Raw genomic sequence first — 18,909 nt, 5'->3', positions numbered from 1 at the left:
GACACCTTGTGCAGTAAAACAGACCTGAAAAGCGCAAGGACTTGCAAAGGCCTTTGCTCTGTATCTCTGTCATTACTGTGGAAAATGGAGAATATAGAGGAATCAAGTGGGTCAGAGGTTTAGAAGCCTAGGCGATGACTTTGACTTAGGCAGTGGGGATGAGAGGGGACAAACAGAAGATGAACAGCAGAGGCAAAGGGCATGTAATTTGTTTGGTGGGGACGGGTGTGAAAATTCATATTCATTTGGGGCTGTGACCAGTGTGGTAGAAGGTGATGAAATTTATAGGCAGATGAGAAATGCTGGAGGATTACTAAATTGGTTGCAAGGAAAGCATAAGAAGATTATCAAGGATGGGACTTGTGTGGAGGAGTAGGAAATTGATGTATCAAGTTCAAGATACAGGAGACTGAGGATGCACACTCAACATTTCCCCTCCACCATCAGATTTCTGAATGGTCCATGAACACAAATAACTACTTTTTTCTCTTTTTGTACTGTTTATTTATTCTGTATTTAATTCCTATTGCAATTCTAGTAATGTTATATACATGCACTGTAGTGCTGAATCCAAACAGCAAATTTCACAATATATATAATGATTCTGATTCAGAAAGCAGTCTGTGAGAAAGAGACTACCAAACCCTCAGCCTGTACTTCAGATCACTGCTGAATTTAATTCCTTGCTCAAGCTCACATTGGAGTCCGTGTCTTAAATTTCTATGAGCTTAAGTTCTGGCAGCCCATTCCAAAACCACTGCAATACTGTCTCCCTATTCTCATTGCCATTGCTTATTAAAACCTGTCTTTGTGATCATGTCCTTTGCTGTCCACTTTAATAGCAATTTTATGTTGCAAAAGGTATACTTTTGCCTGATAATGTTAGATGTTTTGCTATAATAAAGTTGCTATAGTAATGGAGCTTGTTATTGTTGAAGTGAATGTATTCAAAATTGCAAGAGACAGAAGTCTGTCATTTACCTAAACTACCAGGAAACAAATCCTATCACTTCTAGGGTTTTTTTTTTAAGATTAAGATGATTGATATAATTAAATAAAATTATTTTCTAAGTATTTATAAATATAAGTTTACTGAATTTTAATAACCAATAATAAGGAATTGTATAGTACAAATTTGCTTTATTTACTTGGTTTGGAGTAGAATGGATTACTCTTTCTTATCATATTAAAATACTTTAGATACCAACTTTGACTGTGGATATTTGGTTTATACAAGCACAAGAGACTTTGGGTAAGATGTTGTGTATTCCAATATTCTAGCTACATTGCCATGGGTTCTCCCATGGTGTTTGTTGTGACTTCTGAACTGAGCCACATAGAAATTGCTGCTGGAAGATATAAAAGATATTCAACAATGCAGATCTTCTGGAGTATATATTACTTCTCTCGCCACACAATATTTTATACTTTTTAAATAGACAATAATGAGAAATGAACTGCAGTTTCAATGGCAGTTTCAATAATAACCTCCATAGCTTTGACATTTTGAACCTAGACAGTTAATACAGGGTTCCCAAGAAGTATGGCGACATTGTGCAGGCAGCTCACAAAACTACTAGATACTCGATTAGTTATACTTCTACAGGACTATGATCTATGAAATCCACAGCCTGTAATTCCCCTCTAAGAAATGTACATTTGATCCTTCTAAATGAACTAGTGATTTTACAACCTGCTGAAGAACTCAGTGAACTTGACTCTCGCTAATGCGGGCACAGCTATCAGGATAGATTAAAGCATTGATGCCCGAGAATGGAGATTGCACTGGTGTTCAATCTCACTTCTCTGTGCTGATTAAAACATTGAGCCAGATTAATGCGTTGAGGACTGAGAGCCCACGACTTGGTGCCAGCCCAATTCCCCCACTTGAACCTGTTCCATTGGCCTATATTTGAATCATCTCCCTCTCTCCTCACTACGACAACTTGGCCGGGAGGTGCAGGAGTCTTGGGTCCCATGCCGCCAAGTTCAGGATCAGTTCTTGCCCTACAGCACTCGGGCTTCACTCACCTCAGCACTGAACCGATGTCCTCACTTTAGGGAATTCTGCCTTTCATCTCTTGTGTATTATTTGCTCACTTTTCTTTTATCATTTGCATGATTTGTCCTTTCTTGCACATTGAATGTTTGACGCTCTTTGCTGTGTGGGGTTTTTCCATAGATTTTGTCTGTCTTTGTTTTGTGGGTGCCTGCAAGAAGATGAATCTCAAAGTTGTATATGGTATAAATACACTGGCAATAAATGTACTGTGAACTTTGTACTTCACAAAGCATACTTACAGTAACAGTACATCCCAGTAAGCAGAACCAGTTTGAATCTTTATTACTGGGATCTGATCCAAGAGCCTCTGAGCACAAACTCCAGGTTCAAAACACAGCTCTTTTGGTATAGTTTTCAGAAATGGCTCCCTAAATTTACAGACAGCCAGATTATTAAGTGACAAGACAGATGTGCATTAGCTGGTTGTGATACAACTTTAGCAATGATTTTATACAGAAGCTGAGCAATTAATGATTTGCATGATCTCATCATGAAATTTTCAATGACAAGCAGTTAACATGAATGTTCATCTCTTATCTTCCCCTGCAACAGTACAGATTCAGAATGTCCCCTCAATCAGTGGTTGGCTTTTTTGATTTACTGGAAGTATCAGTTTATGTTAGATTGGCAACAGGAAGACTGATTTTAAATCTTCAGAACCTGAAAGGGTGCATTGTTCTAGGAAGCTTGTGAGATAATAAGAGTCAATGGTGCTATGGTTTTAAAAAAAAGTTAACTGTACTGAATATACCCTTGGCAGCCACTTTATTTGTACGTCCTGTTCATAATAAAGTGGCAACTGATAGTATGTTTGTGGTCTTCTGATACTGCAGCCCATCCACTGCAAGGTTTGACATGATATGCTTTCAGAAATGCTCTTCTGCACACCGCTGTTCTAATGCGTGGTGATATGAATTACTGTCGCTTTCCTATTAGTTTGAACCAGTTTGGCCATTCGCCGCCGATCTCTCTCATGAAAATGGCATTTTCACTCATAGAATTGCTGGACACTGGATGATTTTTTTTTTGCTTCTCGTACCATTCTCTATAAACTCCAGAGACAGTTGTGTGTGGAAAATCCAGGAGATCAGCAGTTTTTGAGATATTCAAACCAGTTCTGGCACAACGATCATTTCAGTCAAAGTCACGTTTCTTTCACATTTTGATGTTCAGTCTGAACAGTGACTGAACCTCTTGACCATGTCTGCATGCTTTTATGCATTGTGTGGCTGTCTCATGATTGGCTGATTAGATATTTGCATTAGCAAACAGCTGTCCAGGTGCACCCAAAAAAGTGGGCATTGAGTGTATTAACCATGTGATGCTAATATTGTACAGATTTGCAGTGTTTTATTTCTTACAGTTATGAATAAAATTGTTTTTGAAATCAAATAACCTAATATAGTTAAGTAGTCAATATAATTTTAGAACTCCAGAATAACCCCAAACAGCAGTGGTCCTGCTGCATGTATTACCTGAAGTGCATTCAAGGTGGAGCTGCAGTGTTGCATGCAAGCTGAGGTCATGTCTGCAGACGCAGAAATTACTTTCAGCTCACCTGAGAATACATCTGTAAAGGTCTTTGCCAGTGGTCACAGGATTTATAACCTCCTGCAAATCTGCCTAAATTGATTGAATATTTTTGAGGAGTAGGTGGGGGTGTCGGTGATGTCATCCATGTTGGCATGACTTCTGGCAGGCTAATCATGCATTAAATATTGCTAAGTTCCAAAAAAGAGTGGCAAATTGAAACCAAAATTGGCTGAGTAGCAACAAGGAGAAGCAGGTCATTCCTGGATTGTTTTCTCTGGAGCATCATAGGTTGAGGAGATAACCAAAGAGCAACTTTTTGTTTTATGCCATGGACCAATACCAATTAGCAAGGACTCCCAGTGGACCCAGGTTGGGAACCACTGCATTAGGGACTTAAAAAATTGAGAGGCATAGATAGGGTCAACATCTTTTTCCCGGGGTAGAAATATCAAATACCAGAGGAGGTAGCTTTAAGGCGAATGTGGTGAGTTTGAAGGAGATGTGTAGAGTATGTTTGTATACAGAATGGACAGTGCCAGGAGTCTGCGGTCAGGGACGGAGGTGGAAGCAGGCATAAGGCAGGAAGCATAATGACATTTAGGAGGCATTTAGACAGGTACATGACCATGCAGGAATGATATTTATCATGTGCAAGTGGACAGGTTTTGCTCAAATTGACTTGATGGCCAGCACAGATACGAAGGGCCAAAGAGCCTGTCCCAGAGCAGTCTTGTTCCATCTTTTGAAGAAGAAAGAGTTGACGGATATTTTAGTGAATGAAACACTGCTATAGTGGAGTCCCACAGGGCTCAGTGCTTGGCCCTTTGCTTCTTGTAATGCATAAATTATTTAGACCCAAATTAACAGGGTGACATAAAGCAGCTTGAGGATGACAGAAAATTGGATACCTAGTGAGACAAAGTATCAGACTGTAAGAACATGAGACGTACAGGGTAGGAGCTGTTTGCTGTTTGGAAATCTTACTTCAAAGTTCAGAGTTCAATGTTCAAAGTACATTTATTATTAAAGTACATATACAATGTACAACCTTGAAATTCGTCGTCTTACAGGTACCACAAAAACAAAGAGATCCAATTGAACCCATTAAAAATGATGATCAAGCACCCAATGTGTGAATAAAAAGACAAACCATGCAAATGATCAAATGTGAACAAATTACACTCAGAACTGAAGTTCACAGAAGTGAATCCACAACCACAAAGCCAAATCATCACTGCAGTTACCCCAGGATGCTGGTCACAGTCTCAGTTCAGCAGAGAGATGGATAAACCTTGCAAAGCTCATCCCTTGCCTCCGGCCCCAACACTCTGACCTTTTGAATCTGGCCATGTGCTTAACTTGACCAAAGATCAGTCCAGTCTTTGATCTTGGGCCTAGGCCCTGCTGCTTCAATTCAACTCCAAGTTTTCAAGCTCCAAGATATCCTTTGATTATACTCTTTATCTTACTATTCTTCTCTCTCCTTTCTGTGCTTATCCAAATTCCTTTTAAATATGTTATCTTTATTGAAAAATGCTATTTGTGTGAATTTTACTCATGATTGAACTTCCAGCAGCAAGTAGCTGGCTGTTTCACTTCCAAGGAAAACAGACACATTTTATGATTTTTGTTTCATTGGCTTGGTCTTTCAAAATAAGCTCACAAGCTTTGCCGAAATTGGGCAATAAAAAGTCATTGTCTTTTTCTCTAGTACATCTGAATTGAAAATATAAAGGCAATACTGCACTTACTTATGCAGGTTTTGTTTGTGAATCTCGTGAAATTATACAGGTGTCTGCTTTGCACTACACTTCATCATGTACTAAACTATACAGATTTCAACAATTACTGCTGGAATTGTAGCATCCCCAGCAGTATCTTCTGCTAATAACTCATGTCATAGCTTCAACTATGATAGGGAACTCTCCAGCAAGCAATACATAATATTGGTGGAAAAAAACCCTGAAATTGCTGAAAATGCACAGAAGGCTGCCCGATTTCCTCAGTAGACAAACAGAGTTAATGTTTCAGGTTAATGACGATTCATCTATTCATTGACTTGAAATATTATCTGTTTCTGCCTCCGCAGATGCTACCAGATTTGTAGTGTATTCCCACTGTACTCTGATTTTGATTCAGATTTCCAACATCTGCTTTTCTTTTTTATATCATTTTTCAAATTGTGGAGGCAGCATCATATGAACTCCAGGAAAATGTTCGAGACTTACTCAGAGTTGGAAGGGTAGAGTGGCAGAAAGGCAGTGTATGACCACAACCCCTGCTCCCCCCTCCACCCGCTCCGTGGACACCAATCATTTTGCTAATCGTGCTTAACATTGTTGTGGATGATGGATGAAGTGATGGTAGAGGAGTTTCTCTTTGTACTGGGGGGTACTAGTAGATCACCAGGACTTACAATCAAAAGGAACTGATGAGAGGCCACTATGTAATTATCTCTCAGAAGTGCACCAGGAACACATCTGTACCAGCTTAGAGTGATTTAGCCTAACATGCTAAAGTAAATTAAATGCACACTTCTACTGATAGTGCCATTTGTAAAATTTTTAAAAATCATAAACTAGCAGATTAACCAGACAAGCATCTTCAAGTCTGTTAGAGGGAGATTATAAATTAATTACTATCATTTTAAAATCAAAGCATTTTCATTAGCATTCGAATATGGAATGTATGAAAAATATTTTGGATCATAGATTTGCAATAATTGAATAAGTTGGTGTATAATTATATCTGTAAGAATGTGACTGAACTATTTATTGAAGCAAATACCAAGAAAGCTGTAGCAAAATAGTGACTTTTTCCTTGTAGTTTTTATGATCCACTGTTATCAACATCAAAGTATGAACTTGCTGTTATTTTACATGAAATAGCAGAAACTAATCTTAATTAGGGAATCTAACATGTAGCAATCATTAAAAAAAAATCACTTTGCATAACTCTTCATTGGAAAGGTATTCCAATGATGTAATTCAGTTTAATGATATTATCAATTAGGTGTTAGAATTAAATAACTGGCAATAAATGACATTTGCACAAAAGCAGTTTTTCTTCTATGGGATCACCAATCACAGGTCTGCCACTCGAGCGATGTTCAATCAATTGCATAATGGACAGTTGTACAGATGAAGAAATTACATGAACAGTGCACTTCTTTCCTTGACTATTTCCTTCATTACCATCCTCATCAAAGGAACTGACTTGCCCTTTGTTATGAAGGAGTTTACAGCCCTATGTGCTATCATTGCCTCAAATAATAATCACAAAATGAGAATCAGGTTTATTATCATTGGCATATTGTTTGTCATGAAATTTGATATTCTCTGACAGCAGTACCATTCAAGACATATTTAAAAAATACTAAATAGTGCAGAGGAATACTGAGGTTAAGAAGCATTTATGGACCGTTCAGAAAACTGATGGCAGAGCAGAAGAAGCTGTTCTTAAAATGTTAAGTGTGAGTCTTCAGGCTCCTGCCTCTCCTCTCTGATGGTAGGAATGAGGGGGAAAAAAAGTGTTTTGTTTTCCTAACTTTGAGCATCTGGCCATGCAGAATATTAAATGTCCTAAAAACCTGTGACCCTTTCATTGTATAGTAACCAATGGTGCCATTTGTTGTAGTGTAGTCAACAAGGACAGTGAGATGTTAATGTCTTGAAAGATAGCAAAGCATCTCAGCACCTCTTGCTTTATGTCGACTAGAGTTAGTTCCTACCTGATTGACAAAGAATCACTCTTCTTGGAACTTGGATGGTTTCAGCAATTAGTTCAGTGAATGCTTGGACACTTTGAACAATGATCAAAGGGTAGCAATCATTTTTGGCTTTGGAAGAGGTTGGTCTGCTGAAGAAATTTGGAAGTCTGACTGTAGACCAATTTCAGTTCTTTATGTACAGTAGATACCCCCACATGTTGTCCATTCTTTATTTGCTTGACCCATTTATATTTTGCACGTGTATACATGTTCGCTTGTATTTGTGTGTGAAAGACATTTCAAAGTGGAAATGGAATTTGTAGGAAGAGCTACTCGCCTCAGATTAATCCCCTTTAATGGACAGAAAATCAACAACTTTCCAGGGTGTGCTTTCCTCTGCACCTTTCCCTGTACTTTGTCACGTTTCATGCTGACACTGAATATCATAGGCAAGATTCAAAAGTGGGACTTCAATTTTATAATTTATTTTTTAACTGGAAAAGTTACTGGATTAACTGATCCTGTATTCTATAAACAAAACTATCTTTTCACAGGACATTTATTCTTGTTTCTCTAATGATCGTCTGACATTATTACCTGTCAAACTTTACCTGAATGGCCTATGTAATCCACTGTTTGAAAACTGAGTAGGTCATTCGGAATCAGTTACAATGACATGTCTGCTCCTCAATGGAAATGCTGAATAGGAATTCAATTGAATGACCATAATTGGAGGCAGTTTTGTCTAGGCTGCCATCTCTTAGGACAGCAGCACATATTCAGCATGAAGGAAACATTTCTCTGTATTTAATTGTTTTGAATACATTCTGGAGTTAAGAAATACACCAGCAATACAGTCATTGCAGTTTTCTAGATTTCATGGCTGTTCTAACTGCTTGAAGATTTCTACTAATCATAATGTGATAACAACTACAGCATTAATTGAGGCCTTTTCAGGGGTAAATGACATTTAGGACATCAGATATAACTCTAACTGATCAGTGCTGAAGGATATTTTTCATACACTTGATAACTGAATCAGGACCTCCATACAATTGCGCAGTTAAATAATGAAACCAAAACCATTTCACTTCTTCCTCGGCATTACGTCGATGAGACAAACTTCTTTTTTTTTCTCTCAATTACTTAAAGCTCAAATACTTGGAAGGAGAGTCAAACTCGAAACTTTCTGACAAGTGTGAATGTTACCACTGAACCAAATCTGAATTCTGTACAGTAAGTGTATTCCTCTGTGTACTCACTCTGTTCGTGAGCGGATGCCTGACCCATTAACCCATTTGGTCTCACCCAGCTGGGGATATTCCTTTGTTTTAACGATCTCACCCCATCTTCTCTCTTGCTAAGAGCAAACTTGTTTTTCTTTCTTTCCTAGTTCCTACTAAGGGCCTTGGAACAAAAACTTTAATTGCCCTTCCCTGCACAAATACTGTCTGACCTGTCAAATGTTTTATGCATTTTCACTTCCTCCTGCAAGTTATCTGTATCTTAGTTTTCTTTAAAAGCATTTTCAAAGTTAAGCTTTCCAAGGCTTGTGTCACTTTTGTGTTAATGTCTCAGAAATCTCCAGGAGATACATAATGCCCCATATCTAATTCAACACAAATGAGCTAATAATCCTTTGAAATTTATGGATATATACCCTTGAAAAAGGTTTTCAATCCTGAAAATCATGATTGTTTATTGTGTATCAGACTATGGCCAAGGCTTTGAGGAATGCTGAATCATAATGGATTATGGAAAGGAAAATATCCTCCTTGTCTCGAAATGTATCTTGGACCAAGGTTTAGAGGCGGATGTATGACTGTTCAAACAAGGTCTGGTGGAGGGTGGTGCATTTGTGTCTGTGAAGAGATCAGAGTGATTTCAGAATGCAGGATGCAGGGTAGCAATCAGGGGTTTAGTCAGTAACTAGTTTGGGGCTGGAGGAGTACATTGTTGAGGTTGGAATCGGGTCTAATCAGTGGGGGATGGAGAGAAGGATGTTATGTTGAGATCAAGGGTGAGGGCAGTGCTATCAAATGGAAAGGGGAAAGCAATGTGACGTCCATGACGGTAGTCCTAAATAGAGTATTAAAGCTTGGCTGTCCTGGAAATAAACAGTGACATGGACTTCTCAGAGGACCACACACTCATTTCCATGGCAGCACACCAGAATGAATATTGAAAAGACTATAATGTGAAATGTGTCTCTGAAAACATATTTGATATTCCAGGTGCATTGCAACTTGATATAACACCTCTCAGACAGTGATATGTGGTATAGTCAAGGTAGCACTCTTGATGCCCTCCTGAAAAGAATTGACTTTCAAATCCATCAGCAATGTAAATAAAAGCACAAGATGACTGAATTTATACATATAATTCACAATAACTATTTTGCTGCACTGTCTAAAATGACATAGTAGTGTAATGATCAGCACAGTACTTTACAGTACCAGCAAACAGGTTCAATTCCCCCCACTGCCTATAAGGAGTTTGTATATTTTTCCCTCATGAACACATGGGTTTTAACCTGGTGCTCTAGGTTCTTCCCACAGTCCAAAGACATACAAGTTGGTAGGTAAATTAGTTATTGTAATTTGCCCTGTGATTAGGCCTGAATTAAATAGGATTGGTGGATGGCAAGGCTCGAAGGGACACAGACCTATTTCGCACTATATTTCAATAAATAATTGTTTTCAAAATACTGAAACGTTATTATAAAAACAGAAAATGTTGTAAAATACTCAGCTGGTTGGGCAGCATCAGTGCAGGTACAATAGTTTAATGTCATAGGTAAACAATACTTTATATGAATTAACGAAGTGAGAACATAACGGTCTTAGATTCTAGAAAGGTGGATAAGCGGGAAGAAATGAAGGAATTATATGATAGAATGGTGACATCCAGGTAACACAATTGCTGTTATCTAGTCAATCACAGATAATTTCTCTAGTAAAGGTTAAATAGGGGAATGAGGGCATAGAAGTATTTGGAATGCCAAAACAGTATTAGCTCCATTTGCATCTCCTGTAGATTGCCCATCTGTAAATTTTATTCATACAAAACATATCAGATTCTTCCGAGGGATGAAGCAAAGTATAAATTACCCACTGATACAAAAGGAATATGTAACAGATGCAGGGAACGTGAAGAACAATTGGAAACAGTACAGGTGTTCATCAGATCAACAGCATCTGTGGAGAAAGTGATTCTGGTTGCTCCTTTCTTTGTTGCTATTCTGTGTGATTTTGATTTTTAACTTCATTTATGGGGTACGTGTGCCGCCAACAAAGCCAGCATTTATTGCCCATCCCCCAGTTGCCCTTGAGAAGGTGGTGATGAGCTGCCTTCTTTGATTGAGGCAGACTGAATCTGTGGCCTGAAGTTAACGGATGACACAGTGCTAGATTGAACTGAACTGAACATGCCTGGTCTCTTTCGATGACTTTGTGGGTTGGTGTTTTACATTCTGTCCTTTGCTCTTTTTTTTACCATCTGTGTGATTTTTTTTTGTGCATTGGGGGTTTGATGTTTTCCTTTGAATGGATTCCATAGCTTTCTTTGTTTTGTAGCTTTCTCTGGGATGACAGATCGCAGGGCTATGCACTGTATACATACTTTGATAATAAATGTAACAGTACTTTGATTTTTTTGAGAATGAATTAATATTTCAGGTTAATACCTTTTCAACAGAACTTCACCCAAATATAAATATGTATAAAATAGATTTTTAATCTCCACTGGAAATCAATGAATAATTACCAACAAGTCCAATGAAGTCAAACTTAAATGAGTGATACCATTAACTGCCTAGAAACAGTAATAATCATGATGACAGAAGAGATGCCTGCCATTAGAATGTATTTATGTTCTATGCAAAGACAAGCTTGAAATAGTTCTGCATAATAATTTTTATCTCCAAGTGATTTCTGTTAATCATGGTTGGAATTATCTCCATGTTCAATTTTTTTTGAAGTGTGAGGATTAAGGACATTAGTAATATTTGAATACTGCAGGTTATAATGAATTTCTAATGTTTGGCTCCTGATTGGTTCAAGTAAAATTTTGGCAATGGAAGCTACCAGTTTGTATCAATGACCTGAATAACTCATCATTTTATGACTATAAATTAACTTCATGGATTTAAACACTTCAGAAATCCTAATTTTAAAATGTTAATAATTAATGAACTCTTGAATTTCCTGCTACTTATTTGCACTTAATTGTAATATTTTGAATTCAGAAATAATCTCATTTTTTGAAGACTGTTCATTTTTTAAACTGGTGTGTTTTCTCACTCCATTCCTGCCACGTTCCATGTAATTAGAGGAACCAAAAATGAAGAAGATTAATGTCACTTTTCTGCAGTATTTTGTGATTTTCCCAATAGTGTTGACAGATGATTAAAAAAAAACTTCGGATATCTCTAACATTTATGATCTATGTTCACACTTAGTGATTATCCCAATACACCATATTGTTTTCCTAATTAGCAGGGGTTCCCAACTTTATTATGCCATGGACCCTTAACATTAACCCAGGTGTCTATGGACTCCAGGTTGGGAACCCCTGTTGCGCACCAGTGATTCCTTAGACTGGAATTGATTTTGTAATGGAAACAGTGAAGTTACCAGAATATTTTCCCCATTATTGGGACTAGATTGTTATATTTATTATGGCCCATTTAAGAGATTATTAGCAAGAAATTGCAATTGTCATATGATTTGAGGTTGAGAATGCCCAGGTCTGATAGCAAGGAACAACACAAAGTTTGGACAATTCAAGGGCCAGATTGTAAGGTCAGCATGTCAGGGAAGGGCTGGTCTGACCGTGTTATAAGGATTGCCCCTTTGTACTAATGATCAGTTAAGCACAGAGAATCACTATTTACTGACAAGTACCTTTATTGTCTCAACTAAAAAGCACATGGGTTCACAAACTAACCAACTGTATGCACAGCCACTAGGATTCCCTGACCCCCTATGAGCAGTCAATGAAGAGAAAAGGTATTAACTGAGAAAGGAGTCTATGCTAGCCAGGTGTTCCCCGTGGTCCCAAGATAATCTCCACATGTTGGCATGGAAATCCTTCACATCCACAGTGGTTGGTCTCTGGAGATTTGTCGCTACTTTGAATTCAAAGCTCCTTACTTTTAAACACTTATCAGTTCAAATGTTGAGTTTCCTGCTCATTGGCTTGAGTGTGCCTGGGCAACCTGGGTCACCTTCTTATTGGCTGTGATCCAGGGCTATATCCAATACTGTTCTAAGGCTTTTGCCCTCAGCCCCATGCCTCTTGTTAACCAGTCAAACCAGGTAACCTGGACGCTAGCCTAATGTGATTACAGATTGTTCCTTCTGGAAACCTGCCACTTTATATAATAAATAGCTACTTGTCTGAGAACGGTCTCAGGTTCAGCAGGCCATTAGATGAAACTCACATTCGATTGCGCTAATTAAGTTATCCTAGAACATGTATCAGTTCAAATAGTTGACAAAATGGCAACTGCAAGGACAATCTCTCAAAATGGCCACATCGATTCCTGCTCCATTGATTGTCATTATTTCTGGCCAATAGTTCACTGCTCCATGATGTTTACTTGTCTCTACATTGAACTGAGGCTGTGGCCTGCAATTAATGGACTCCTGAATCAGCTACAGTGATGACTGGCTTCACGGCTGTGGACTCATCTTTGTGAACTTCAGTTCTGGATGTTATTTGCTTACTTTCATTGTTTTCATGATTTGTTTTTCTCGCTGTACTTTGGATGTTTGATGGTCTTTTTCTACTAGGTTTTATTAGGTTTCTTTGCTTTGTGGCTGTCAGTAGGAAGACAAAATTCAAGATAAGTAGTACTTCATTGATCCCAAAGGAAATTACAGTGCCACAGTAGCATTACAAGTGCACAGATATTAATATTAGAAGAGAAGTATAAAGAATAAATAAAATAAGTTGCAACAAACAGTCTAGCTGGAGCGGGTCATCAGTTTCCCAGCTATAGGTTGACTCATTATAGAGCCTAATGGCCAAGGGTAAGAAATACCTTATATAGTGCTCCTTTGGAGCAGCACAGTTGTCTTAGTCTAATGCTAAAGTGTTCTTTTGATTAGGCAAGGTGACATGCAGAGGGTGAGAAACATTGTCAAGAATTGCCAGGATTTTCTAGAGAGTCCTTTGTTCTATCACACCTCCAGTGTGTCCAGTTTATCTTCTACAACAGAGCCAGCCTTTCTAATCAGTTTATTGAGCCTGTAGGCATCACCCATGTTGATGCCTTTCCTCCAGCACACTGCTGCCTAGAAGATTGTCCTGGTGACAATAGACTGGTAGAATGTGTGAGGGAGAAGCTTGCATACTCCAAAGGACCTCGGTCTCCTCAGGAAGTAAAGGCAACTCTTGCTCTTCTTGTACACAGTCACTGTGTTGGTGCTCCAGTTGAGTCTGTCATCCAGGTCCACCCCAGGTGCTTCTGGATCCTCACCAAATCCATGTCCTCTCAATCAAGGTTGATATAGTATGCATATAGTATGCATACTTAGATAATAAATGTGCTTTGAAATTTGATGATGAGCATTAGTTATACTAAGTAATTGTTTCGTGCAGAAAGTATTGAAAATGGTCAAAGGGTATTTGAAACATGAGGGTGGGCTACAACGAGATCTAAGCACTAAAATAGGCTTTGTGAATTTGAATAAAACCTCATCCAGTTTTCACACAACTGAAAATGTTTGCTGTAGGACATTCAGAAAAGAATGTCAACATTTAGTGGCATAATCCATGTTGCAGCCAAACAGCAATACCTGCTTTGAATGCCCAGAAGGAAACAAAGATTGCAAGATGCAGGAAGAGCCCCCACATTTCAAATGCAAATAGTAGTCAACAGGATACAATATTGCTTACTAATCCACCCATCTACATTTTCAACCAGGTCATTTATATACATCACAAACAGCAACGTTTCCAGTACAGATCCCTTTAAAACACCACTAATCACAGACCTCTAGCTTGATTAAATCCCCTTAATTTATACCCTCTGTTTTCAATGTGCAAGCCAGTTCTGAATCAAAATGGCTAATTCACCATGGGTTCCATGCATCTTGATGCACCATCAATAACTCACTCTGAGACGTAAAGGCGAGATATCGGCTTTTATTGACTGGAAGAAGGAACAAGCAGTGAGTGACCACCATACTACATCCTGGAGACTGAGAGGCCGGGCGCAGGCCTTGATCGCCTTTATACAGGGGTCTGTGGGAGGAGCCACAGGAGTATTCAGCAGGGGGCGTGTCCAGACAGGTATATGTAGTTCACCACATATCTTAATCTTCTGGATGAGCCTCCCATGAAGAACCTTGTCAAGCAAGGTCTATGTATACAACAGCCACAGCTCTGACTTCATCAATCCCCTTTGTCACTGCATTGAAAAACTCTAACTTGCCCTGCACAAAACCATTCTGGCTCTCCCTCGTCAGACAATAGCTTTCCAAATGCTCATAAATCTAATCCCAAAGAATTCTCCCCAGTATATCCCCACCACTGACGTGAGACTAACCAGTCTACAGTTTCCAGGATTATCCCTGTTTCCCTTCTTGAATAATGGAACAATATTAGCTACTCACCAGCCTGCTGGGAGTGGTAAGAGAGGATATAAAGATATTGGTTAAGGCACCAGCAATCTCTTCTCTTGAATCTTGACTCCTGGTTCAGTAACCTGGGCTATATCCCATCATGCCCTGTGGACCTATCCACCTTAATACTCTTTAAGAGACCTAACACTAACTCCTCCTTTATCTTGAAATGCCCTGACATATCAACACGCTCAACACTGATCTCCCTATCTTTCAAGACCTTGCTCTTGGTAAACACTGATGTAAAGTACTCATTAACTACCTCATACACATCTTCCACATCAAAGCAAAAGTTCTCCCCTATATCATTCAATGGTCCTACCTTCTCCCTAGTTATCCTCTTGCTCTTGATATTTGTACTGAATGCCTTGAGATTCCCTTTAATCCGACTTGCCAAGGACTTGTCATGGCCCTTTATGGCTTTCCTAATCCCTGTTTTGACTGTTTTTTTCTAGGCTACTATATAATCCACAAGAACTCTGGTAGATTCTAGCTTCCTAAACTGTACGTACATTTCCTTTTCTTTCTGGAATGCATTCATCATCTTTGTCAATATCCAAGCTTCTCTTAGCTTCCCATCCATGTTCTTTCTGCTTGTCCTGTACGCAGTGTAGTTGGTCTTTAAACACTCACAACATGTCAGATATGGACTTATCCAAAATGAGCTGTTCCCAGTTGACTCTCCCTAGTTCCTGCCTAATGCTCTCATAATTTGCCCTGCTCCAAATTAGCACCCATTCCTGTCACTGTTGCTACCAAATCGCTGTAATGGCCACAGTAGCACAGTTCTGTATACTGATCCATCCTCTAAGTTCATTACCTCTACCCATAATACTTGTGGCATTAAAATACACATACTTTGTACCTAATACTTTCCTCGTGCTTGTTTTTACTGGCCCTAACATCTACTTTCCTCCCCATCCCTTCATTTATCAAGCTGGTGTTCTGGTCTGGTTCTCATCCCACTGCCAAAAAAAAAGTTTAAAACCTCCCAAATAACACTAGCAATCCTTCCAGCTAGTATATTGATACCCTTCCAGTTTAGGTGCAACTCATCCCTCTTGTTCAGGTCACCAATGCCAGAAAATGTACCAGTGCAGATATTCTTATAACTTCAGTATATAAGAATTTATTTCAATTTTCAATGAAAATGCATGGATAAAAAACTTTGAGGGTCGAAAGTGTGACAATAGTTTGAATCTACAAATAAAATCTTTTACTATTTTGGTGGTGAATAACTATTCTTCCATTATTATTGCAGATACACTGAGCAAGCATTTATCATATCTCTAATACAAAAAAAGACGGGTATCAGAATCAGAATCAGGTTTAATATCGCTGGCATATGTCATGAAATTTGTTAAATTTACAGCAGCAGTACAGTGCAACAAATAATCATGAAAACACGGTGAATTACGGTAAGTACACGTATTAAATAGTTAAATTAAATTAGTAGAAAAAATAGAAATAATAAAGTGAGGTAATGTTCATGAGTTCAATATCCATTTGGAAATCGGATGGCACATGGACAGAAACTGTTCCTATGCCTTCCAGCTTCCGTACCACCTTCCTGATGGTAGCCATGAGAAGAGGGCATGTCTGCTTTATCTGCATCATGCACCAATTGTGTTGTCTGTCACTCTTTGTGTGACATCTATCCAACTGTTACTTACATAACTTGGAGCTCAAAGGTAAAAGCCATGACCAGCATTGAAATGGAATGTGATACACCTTTGTTGCATTTCAGCTAACTTAAAGAGACAGTGCAATGCTGTTTTTCTGTTAGAACAGACAGTTATTGACAGCATTCATATGCTCACAAAGATTTCCATGACGACAATGGAAAGGCTTTTATTCTCATTTCAGGTTCTGAGTCACGAACAAGCCTCCTTATGCAGAATGATGTGTTTACCAAGAGTACAAATGACTTTCATGAGTGAATTTGTTCTGGCAGACATTTTCGCCAGTATACACTTATTATAAGGAAGAATCTTGGGGACAAAGGAATGCTCTTGGCATCTATTCCTAAGGTATTCAGGACCCGCAAACATCTTTAGGGAAAGATCAAGATTTGGGAGCTTTCTCATATATGAAAGTGACAGTTTCTAAGGAGTGGAATCTCCAATATTGTCAATGATAAACAATTAAGAACCAGAGGGTAGCTCCAGCCTTTCCATGTGGTCCTTTCAACAGTGGTTACATAAATATCAGTTCTTATAAGTTTGAAGTCATAGTTGCTTGATCCACTGAACATTTGATTACTTTGGATTTAATCAAATGACCCATTTGCAGCGATTATGTTTCTTCTTTGACTTTTCGATTATTTATTGATTGCCTTTGTGAAGAATGTTCAAGACAGATTGTGTTAATGACTGTGAGATGAGAATCCAATTAGTTCACAGCACAGGGTCTGTGGTAAGTGAAAATACAAGCTGATAATAAACTCTATCCAAACCTGGCAGGTGTAAGGGCATTTCTCAAAAGTAGATAGTTTCTATGACATGTTTCCATTATTTGTGACTGAATTACTGTCAAACACTATGATTGATCAAAATCTTCTTTTGCTGAAGCTTTGCGTTCACTCAGTGTCAACTTTCTGGGCACTACTCACAAAACCAATATGCTATTTTGTGACCTTTGCTTCGTAACTAATGGAATCAATGGTAGGCATTGCATATATGATCACTACAATGTGATAGTTTGACATAGTATTGAAACTCAGAAGCATTGCTGTCACCTGAGGTTGCACAGAATGCCTTGTTAATATTATTGAGTTTAAATCTTATTTTGTGATGACAATGATTCCAGAACTGTCAAAGGTGTGGTACAATCAGAAGAAAATATCTTTGCTGTGTTAGAGTAGGATGACAGTGAAGATTGTTGAAGGCTTGTTCACTCATCGTGTTGACAGATGCACCAGCAACAAGCTGTACATTGATTCATGAGCTGAAAACCTCTCAGCAACAAACAGGACTGACTCAGATGAATAACAAATGCACACTCAGGACTGCTGTTGCTTTCTGCAACAGCTCCATGTTTGTATTGTTGAGGTAGAGGAGAATTTAGAAGCATCTCTCTCTAATAGTTAGGTGGTTTCAGACTGGTTTGATCTACATAACAGGTATGACCACAGAAAAAATTTAGGAAAGAATTATACATGTACCCATGTAATCGATTGCCCAAAAGAGCCATATATTGGTCAAACATATTTTTGGTAAATAATCAAATGAAATCAGCAACTTGTCACAATATTTTAAGAATTATAATTTAACCTTTTTCAGATTTCTGCTTCCTCCCAGATGAACATGGAAATCCCAGTGATGTTTCTTGAGTATGGTCATTAGGCTGTGGATGCACAGAGGTTAATAAGATCTTAAGAGTTCTGGAGAGAGGGTGGGAGAATGGTGTTGGCAAACAAAATCAGCATAATGAAATGGTAGAGCAGACTCCACTGACCGTATGGCCTAATTCTGCTCCTATATCTGATGAGACTTATGGTCTTATAGTATGTGTAAATTTTCATTGTGGGAGATATGCATAAAACTATATTGTGAACCAATGCGGCATACGCTCTTCTGCCCCTTCAAACCATACCACTGACCATCTCCTGATTTAACCTCAACTTTATTATGGGACAGTTTACAATAGCCAATTCAAGGCCAACGACCTATGAACCGGTACATCTTTGTACTGTGAGAGGAAACCAGAGCACCTGGAGGAAACCAGTGCAGTCACGGGGTGAATGTACAAACTCCTTACAGGCAGTGACGGGAATTGAACCTTAGTTGCCTGTACTGGAAAGCATTTTGCTAACCACTACGCTACCACACAATGAAGGAATTCACATGATCAAAATTAGGTCATGAAATTTATTGTTTTGCAGCAGCAATAAAGTATGTTCTGCACATTATGTTACTGGTGTTTAGAACAGCAATGAAGGTCCACTATCTCAGAGCTTCAGGGCTTCCTTCATC

The sequence above is a fragment of the Hypanus sabinus genome, chromosome 5 (genome assembly GCF_030144855.1).
Source record: "Hypanus sabinus isolate sHypSab1 chromosome 5, sHypSab1.hap1, whole genome shotgun sequence".
Classification (NCBI taxonomy): Eukaryota; Metazoa; Chordata; class Chondrichthyes; order Myliobatiformes; family Dasyatidae; genus Hypanus; species Hypanus sabinus.
This window is presented reverse-complemented; position numbering follows the sequence as displayed.